This window comes from Tinamus guttatus, unplaced genomic scaffold, assembly GCF_059628265.1.
Source record: "Tinamus guttatus ecotype Peru unplaced genomic scaffold, ASM5962826v1 Tinamus_guttatus_pri_ptg000106l, whole genome shotgun sequence".
In the NCBI taxonomy this organism is placed as follows: Eukaryota; Metazoa; Chordata; class Aves; order Tinamiformes; family Tinamidae; genus Tinamus; species Tinamus guttatus.
In genome coordinates this window covers 1,052,767-1,061,830 of record NW_028288640.1, presented here as the reverse complement: position 1 = coordinate 1,061,830, position 9,064 = coordinate 1,052,767, and positions in this window count along the sequence as shown.

Below are 9,064 nucleotides of genomic sequence, written 5' to 3'. Positions count from 1 at the left end.
GAATCTCACATCCTCCATGGCTTTAAATAACTCTCACAGACATATGCGTACACATGTCATATTATTTACGGTGACTTCCTGATGTTAAACTTTTGTTTGCAATTAATACTGAATGCCCCAGGCAGATCACGTGAGATGCATAAGCAATGCAAACCTAAGGATTAATCTATCTTACTCCTCCATCTACAGACGTGTAGTGAGGCGTAGGCACAGACCAGGATCCTCTAAATACATCTGATCATGCTGTTATTGATGTACCTTAAAGCCCCTTTGGCACCATCTTGTAGAGCTTGTCAAGTAACGGTCTTGCAAAATTATTTATTTCAATATAGAATTTGATTAATTTTGTAAGATTTTAGGACTCTACAAATCACACAAGCTGGTCAAATAAAATAAACAGCAGCACTTACCTATCCACTTAGATGTTCGGTCTATAGCCCAACTGAACCTTTTGATGTATATAATCAAAATAGCACAGAGCAGCAAGAACCTAGACGGTTCTTGAAGATGGAACCTAGAAATTGGGAGGAAAGGGTTAGATTTTAGTGTATTTTTACTAATTCCTCTTTTTGCTCAAGTTCCAAGCTTCAGAGGGTGGGAGAAGGTGACAGCACATGCTCTAATGGTGCTAAGTTTAGCCACTTCCACAAGTACCTGTGTACTTAAATATGTGTGTGAATTCAAATATTACTCAGGATCTGCTCAGCCCAGCACTGCTCCCAGCAGTGAACAGCACTGCTCCTGCAGAAAACAAACAAACAAACAACAAACCCCCCCAACGCAGCTCTTTGGAAGTCAGAATAGATCAGGCTAGATAAAGTCCTGAACAACACAACGCAATTCGAGAGCTGACCCTATTTTGAGCAGAAAGTTGGGACTCATGATACCATGAATAGTCTGCCCTTTCTTTTTCCATCTTGTTTCCTAATAACTTGCTTGAACCCAGAACCACAACTCTATGGCACACTCTCTCCTACTGAGACATAATGCAAGAGCTGCACAGTGCACGTTCTCTGGCTTTGTGGAAGTGCCAATATAATATATAATACCGAGGAGAGAGAACAGGAGTTACTCAGTGAGCAGAGCACAAATATAAGTGTAGAAGACAAATTCCAAATCAGGTACTAACCTTTCTGCTCTAGTCTCTGTCAGTCTTCCTATGCCAGACAAGGGTAACTGAAACAGATAGGGAAATACAAGCAATGACAAATTAACAAGCAAAAAATAACGGCTAAAAAAAAAAAAAAAACAGATTTTAAGAAGCAACCTTAGCAATGACCAGCATCATTGTCTACCAGACACTACCCACTTATGTTCCCTCATAACCCATCAGTGCATCATGTTCATGTTTCCTTTAAAGCAACCCCCCTCACTAGTACCTCGTACATAAGGCAAAACATTTTATATCTAGTAAAATTTTTATCACGTTGCAGAAATTAATTTTAAATTGGTACTTACATGACAAAAACTGCCCCTGTTTTTTAAGTGTTATAGAAACTAACCTCCTATTTTACAGAGCATCTTATTGAAAACAGAAAAACTTCACATTATACCTCCTATGGAAGGATAAAGGGGAAGTAATCATAAAAATAAAAAGTAACGGTTGCTCAGTGCAAATTTTCATGGCTTGTATGCAAACACAGTAACATACAAATCAGGAATCTATGCAGCGGGTGTTTCAAAATGAAAAATACAACTGAGAATTAAGCACAGAGCCGCGGCCCGCGGAGGGGATCGGGGGGCGCCGGTGCCGCCGCTCCCGCCCGGTCCTCGCCGCCCCCGGCCCGCCGCTGACCTCTCCGCCGCAGCCGCGGCTCCCTCCGCTCCTCGCACCCCGCCACAACACCGGGAAGGACCGCAGCGAAGCGCATGCACCGCGCGCCAACGGCCCGCGCTTGCCGCTGCTCGGGCGGTGCGCGCAGGCGCGTCCGAGCCGAGCGACGCAGGCGCAACACAGACTTCCTGACGCCACAGCGGTTGCCGTGGTGACGGGCCCCGCCCTGCGAGCCGGGCCCAACGGCCGCCGCTCGCCAACGGCGCCCCCTGAGGGCCGCCCGCCCCGAGCGCGGGAAAATAAATAAAAAAAACGCTCAAATATGGAGTAAAACCCTAAAACACCGATCCGCTGGGCACACCGCTCACCCGCTCTCGGGCAAAAACAGCGCCAAAGCACGAAAACTTACAGCAGGGAGGGGCGCTTCTATTAAGAATTAAGGTCTTTGAAACATCCAATGCTAGAAACACATACATGTTGAGGAGATAAAGACAGAGCCTCTGCTTGCGAGCATCAAATATTTGCTTTTTCAGCTCTGTGGTTAAAACCCGCAGTGGTCATTTGCGGGCCACAAAGCTGCTGCTAAAGTCCATTAAATCCTCCTGCTCCAGGGATTTAACAAGCCCCTTCCTGCTTGCAATGAAGCTGGAAGGTGGACAGCTCCATCGCTCAGGCTTTCACAGAGCCCATCGGTCAAGCGACAGAGCATTACCTTTCATTTGTGCTTTCTGCTACCTGGAGTTGACAAGGAAGACGGATGTTGCCTTTCCACAGCATTTAGTTTGGGCTCAGATCACACGCTGCATTTTAATTTCAAACTGTGTTCAAAAGCAATTGGGTTAGTTGTGGCTAAAGTTCTAAAGGTTTGAAGCTTGCAAAAACTGACATGAAAAACTCCTTTGTTTTTGTGTCTTTCAACACTTCTGCTGGTTTATTCAACTTCTTTCTTAAGTTGCTACACTTCATGGGAATTAGAAATGCTCTTAAGAAAATCCTGCAAGAACTTGCAAGCAAATATTGCACAAATATACCGAAAATACTCCAGTTAGGAGGCACTGAGACATTGCATCGGTTCCACAATTACTACTAAGCCAAGTCACAGTAATATTTTGCTGCACAGTACTACAAATGCCATTCTTGAGCACCAACTACTTAAAATAAAAACCCAAACTAAATGTTGGAGACACAGGAAACATAGTATAGGGAGAGAGCTAAATTATTCCAAACAATCTTACTTTTGCCTTCATATTCTCATCTGTGTTTCCAAATAGACAAAGCAAGGCAGGGACTAAGCAAGAGACAAAACCCTTATATACAGCCCTTAAAAACTAACACATAAGGTTAAACCTTAGCTTTCTAGAAATGTCAGATCACATTCCTCACCTTCCAGCATAGCACTTGCTAGTACTGAGCCCCAAAGGCCAAGTTCTCTGGGATAGATGTTACTGGGTTAGGTGGCGAATCGCACTGAATTGCCCAATGAAAAACACTGACACTTAAAAGAGGAGGATCCCTCAAAAATGTGAAATGCATAACACGCACAGGAATCTGTTTTTTCATCATCTGAATCATTTACAACTTGTGTTCAACTTCTATATGACAACCACCTTGAACCTTGCTGATCCATGTGAATACCTTGCAGCCTTTTTAAAATCTGCACTTAAAAACAACCAGCTGTATTGTAGTATTATTACATAAACAGACTCCAAAGCAAAGAGATTTAACAGTATCTGCTAGTATCTGTAGATGTTCATACTGGTAAACCTGTATCTATTTCACAGCACATTTCTATGCTTCTGACCATTGCTGCAATGCAACAAGGTCATCGTTGCTACAAAAGCCTCCATTTGCTATTTGCACCCAAGAGTATTTGGAAGACGCTGCCACAGTAACAGGCTTAGAGAGAGGAAGGAGCTTTCCCAAAATTATGCAGCTGATCAGAGGCAGGATATCAGATTCCCTGTGTAGGAGCTGATCTACAAGACTTTTGTTACTAAAACTCACTTTTTTGTCCCATTAGGGAAGTGGTCTGTGTCTGAGATGGCCAGCCAGTCCCTGATCCATCATCTTTGCATTTGAAGAGCAGCTGCGACCGGTCCCAGCTATTGGAGTTTGCAGCCACTCACTTAGGGCCTGCGATGTCACCTTCTGGGCACAAGAAGCTCCAGTTCCCCAAGAGTGGCGGTGACGTGAGCGCAGGGGCAGCAGTGGAAGGCACACGTGGTTCCTGCTAACCGGGGAGTGCAGATTCCCCTGGCTCAATGCAGGCAGCTGGGAGATAACAGCTCCCTACTGAACTTCAGCCGAACAGTAGAGCTAAAAATGGCTTGGAGCAATGACATGGGACTGAAATGATGTGCTGGAATAATTAATAGTACTGGAAAAGGTACAGAAAGGTAACATGGATGCCCAGGTTTGGAGCAGCCTCTGTATGAGAAATGATTTAACGGGGTGTTCCGCCCAAGAAAGGTTCATCTGATGGGAGATATCAGAGCTCTGTAAGAACACGCATGTCCTGCAGAGGGTGGGCAGCCATCTGCCCTGCGCTGTTTATTCCAAAACAAGAACCACGGGCATCCAGCGAACCAGTAGAAGGCAGCTTCAAAGCAGAGGATGTGGTTCCTCACAAAGCGCTGCAAGCTGCAGAATTCCTCAATGTAAGTTCGGCTGGATGCTAAAACACCCGCAGATGCAGACAGCAATAAAACACACAGCGGGTTATGAAATACCCCACACCGCGGCTGGCTCGGGAGTGCCCGAAGCCGCAGAAGACCCGGTTCGGACGGCGCGGGGGGCCCTTACCTGCACGGGCGCTGCTCAGGGGCGCCTGGAGCCGGCGGAGCCACCGCTCCTCGTCCTGCTCCATGTGGGAGATCAGGTTCCGCCGCTGCCCGGAGCTCCTGCCGGGGGAAGGGAAAGGGGAGAGCAGAGCCCGGCCGCCCGCCCCGCCGGGGCGCCTGCGCCGGGGTCCAGAGAGCAGCGACGCGCGGCCTCGAGGCGACAGCCGCGCTGCCCGGGCCCGCGGGGCCGGCTCCGACCCTGTAGCGGCCGCCGCGAGGCCGGGCCGAGCCGGGCCGAGCCCGGCCGGGCCGCTACCCGCTCCGGGCTCGCCCACAGCCCGGCGGCGGAGCCACGTGACGGCGGCGGCCAATGGCAGGCGGCGGTCGCGGCCGCGGCCTGCGAGGACGACGTGAAACGGCGGCGGCGCTGCTGCCGGTGCTCGGCGCTGTCCGGGCGCGTTACGAGGCGCTTCTCGCCGTTCAGGGCCCGTTGCTGCCGAGTATGAACGGCGGGCAAGCTCGTTACCTGCAGCACGCGGCTCCCCCGTGGGGGAAGCGCCGCTGTCACGCGGGGGAGCCGCTTCTGAGCCTCGTGCAGGAGCAGGAGGAAGGTTCTTGGCCCTCGAGGTCCCCAGCGAAAGCAGAGGGGCAAAGCAGGAGAGCGGAGACCTGCCCTGGGAGGCCGCCAGGAGGGCTGCCGGCACCGGGGCCCAGGCGTCAGGGACACACGTCAGCCACCACCGCGGCTGGGGCGAGATGAAAGGGAAGAGCAACCGCACGCAGGGAGGTCGGAACGCACCGTGAACGCGTTACCTGTGTCCCCAGGAACCTCTGTGGGACCTGCGTGGCCAGGCCTCCCCCCGTCCTTCGTATGGCCACCATGGAGCTGAAGCGCACAGGTCACTGACCAAAGCCCACGGAATCCACCAGCATGGAGCTACCAAAGGCTCCAGGAGGCCCTTGGATGAGCACAAGGCTGTTCTTGTATTTAGCACTTCGGTACCTAAACTTTAGCACCGTAAACACAATAGTTGGGAGTTACTGGTCGGGTAGAAAGGGAGGGCACAACAGTCATCACCCTACCGATTTTGTAGGTAGGAAATGTGATAATGCACAAAACAACAGGCAGTAGCTGCAAAAGTTGCTCTACTAGTATCCATAGGCACTCACACAGATCACTTCGTTGTCACACACATTTGGAAGTGGTTTTTTTCAAAGCTCATTTGGAGCTCATCAGGTGTGTTGGGGTAGGCCAAAGGCTTTATACATTGCCAATAACATATTGGCTACTTTTTAACATAGTAAACAATTCAAATCTTTGTTGAAAAGGTTTTTTTCTTATAGAGACAATGGATTTTCCAAGAGAGATATGACCCTGTGTTAGGAATATACAAAAACAGAGAAAAGTATACAAATGAAACTGATTGATAACGTCATCACTGGCAGATGGAAACATTAATATTAGCTGGAAGAGACACCCTTGCGTACAGATTAACAGAGCAGGAGAATGAATAATGGCTTTCTGATAATTTGCAGCATGCAGGCTGCATTGTGACCTATCTGACATGCTGCAAGTCATTTTTCCTCTTTTGGGAGAATTGTTAGAATTAGGAAAACCATTTAATTTTGTCAACTGTAGCCACAAGAATACTGAGAGAAGCCTCTGCAAAATGTTATCTCCAATCCGAATGGCACAGTTGTTAAATTTTTGTTTTGTTTCATTAGGCAAAGTGTTTAGTTGAAAGGCTTAAGGATGACAGAGAAAAGAGGATATAGGCATTTTCAGTAACTGTTCTTTTTAAAATTTTTTTTTCTTAGCATGCAACCAAGTTTCTTATGGTGCAGTCCTATTAGTTGAACGATTGTAATTTATATGCCCAAAGTGTAACACTGTATTTGCTGAAGGTCAAGATATAAGAAAGAATGGATTGCAAAAGTTTTGATGATAAATGTCTTGACTAGGAATACAGCAGAGAAGATGGAAAGGGATCTTACTTATTTTCACATATTAAGACTGACAAGAGAGAAATATGTGATACATTATGGGAAACAGTATTTCCTAGAATGCCACTTAAGGCAAAACTTGGCCTTTTTCTGCAAGAAAGTCTTCCCCCATCTCTCCTTCTGGCCAACCAAAACACCTTCCCCAGCCTTACCTGGAGTCTCTCCTACCTTGGTGCTCTCCATCTCAAACAAACCTGGTGATCTTCCTCTCTCCAGCCACTGCGCAGCAATCCCTTGTTCCAGCTCTCCTTGCTGCTGGGCCCCTGTGCCACGACTCACCTTGTCCTTCCGTCCTCTGCTGAGGACCCTTCCAGCCAGAGCGCTCACTGTGGAGCCACTACTGCTCCCAGCTAGACCCAGGACTGCTGCTTAGGCTGCCCCGGGCCTTCCTAAGGCATTACCTGTTACAGTTTATCATCAAGATCTTATTCTGTTTATTTATATAAATTAAATAAAAAGGCTATAATATATCAAAAATATAAATAATTTCCAGAATACATAAATACGTTACAAAAGTGGCTCCTTTTTTAAAAAAAATAACAATGTGTCCTTTTTGCCAAGACCTTTTCAGATTCAAAGCTCTCAAAACACATGAAAGTCAGAAGAGCTCACAAAATACATATAAAAGATGACCTTTTAGGGTCCAGGAGTTTGTCCAAGAGTTCCAGATGATGTTCACAACTTCTTTTACAATAGGTTTAAGAAGAGACTGTTCAAGGAAGAGATTTAATCACTATAATACCATCTCCTTAAAAAAACAAAAACAAAAAACCCCACCTCTGTCAAGGATGTGCTCTGATCGGACTACAAAGACAAGGTAACACAGCCCTCAGAAAATGGAGCAGATTATATCTTGGAGATCCCAGCACGCCAATACCTGCTACATGTTGGACACACACAGCAGAATGTTGGAATCCAGGCTTTCACACAATTGCTGGTGTTAGAGGACACTGCAAAGCCATGAGAAATAGTTTAGAAGAACAGCTGCACACAGATTGAGGAGTTTTACCAGAGACCACCAGATTAACCAAGGACAGCAAAGGCCTCTTATTTCCACAATGTCCCCTGCGTAGCAATCAGTAGGGCCGCTCAGATACTGAATAAATAACTACTTGGAGAGTCTGAGGATTCAGGAAAAAAGATCTTATTAGGGAACTAAAACTTATTAGGAAAAAATGGAAAGCAAAGATAAAGAGGAGAAGCAGCAGGGGAGTGCACCAACAGGAGGGATCTTTGCAGCTGCCGCTGGAAATGGGAGAGAGGCTCCATTCAGTAGCGTTTCCTCTGTCTTCCGTTCCCCTTGCCTTTGGCTTCCTTCTCCTTCCGCTCTGCAGCCGTGGTGAAGGTGATACAGTAAGCATCTAGAAAATCCATCAGCTTTGCCTTGGAAATCTTCATGCCGTTTGCTTTCAGCTCTCGGTGCAGTGCAGCCAGCTCAATTGGCTCGTAAAAGAGGACCTTGTGGTACAGGACTGAATTTGAAATGATGCAGTTTCCCACTGCGTCCAGTGTATCTGCTTCCTGGGCTGCTGTCTGAGAAGCTGGGAGCTCCTCTTCCTCATCTTCGGATATATTGCTACAAGAACTAAAAGTGAGAAAAAGTGCAAAAAACAATCAAGGAAACAACTGGTCATCAAGGGCACACTCAGAGATGCCCAAGTCCCTGGCTGCCAACCCTTGCAATGCCCTGTGTAGGATCTCCGACACCAGCAATTGCCAAAGGGAGGGAGGCAGAACACGCCACGTGTTCTGCAAACCTGCACATCAAGCTGTGCCGGTGCTGCCCGGCATTCCTTGCTCCTGCTGCACTACTGCTGACACACTTGCTCTGTGCAGCACCACACGCAGTGCTCACCGAGCAGCGCTCCCTGCTCCTCTTGCAGGCTCTCACTCCACCCTGCGAGGCTCCTTGCAGTGCCAGCTTTGAGCTCTGCCCATGTGCAGTTTCACCCGTGAGCATTTCTGTGCTCTCAGAATAGCTCACTAGCAATTAGACTGAAACGCACAACAGAAGAACTTACTTCAAGTGACAAAAGCTCAGGGAAGCTGCCTACAGTACAGATCCCCTGTATTCTGCATTGACACTTATATTTCCCATTTTCCCAGCTCATCTCTGTGCTGCACAGTAGACTCCTTCGTTAGTATTTTGTTCCCCTACCTCTGTATACCAGTAGAAACGTCACTGCCATCCAGCGAGGATGACGATTCCCGAGAATATGAAGATTCCTGAGATGATGAGAGCATCAGCTCCTCCTTATCAGCTGCCAGAGAGCCCCTCTCTGGAGATACAGTTGCTGTCTGTCTACAGTTGGAGATTTTGGCACGTTTCCCACCAACATGCCCGTTAGTCTTCAGCTGCCTACGGCGCTTGGCTGGAGGCCTCTGTGGGGGAAGCTGGGAGGATGGGATATCATCCTCTGTGTCAGTATCCACATCCGTATCCACGTCCTGGTGAGGATACTGGAATATGGCCTTCAACTTTAACACCATCTGGCGTTTTGGGAAA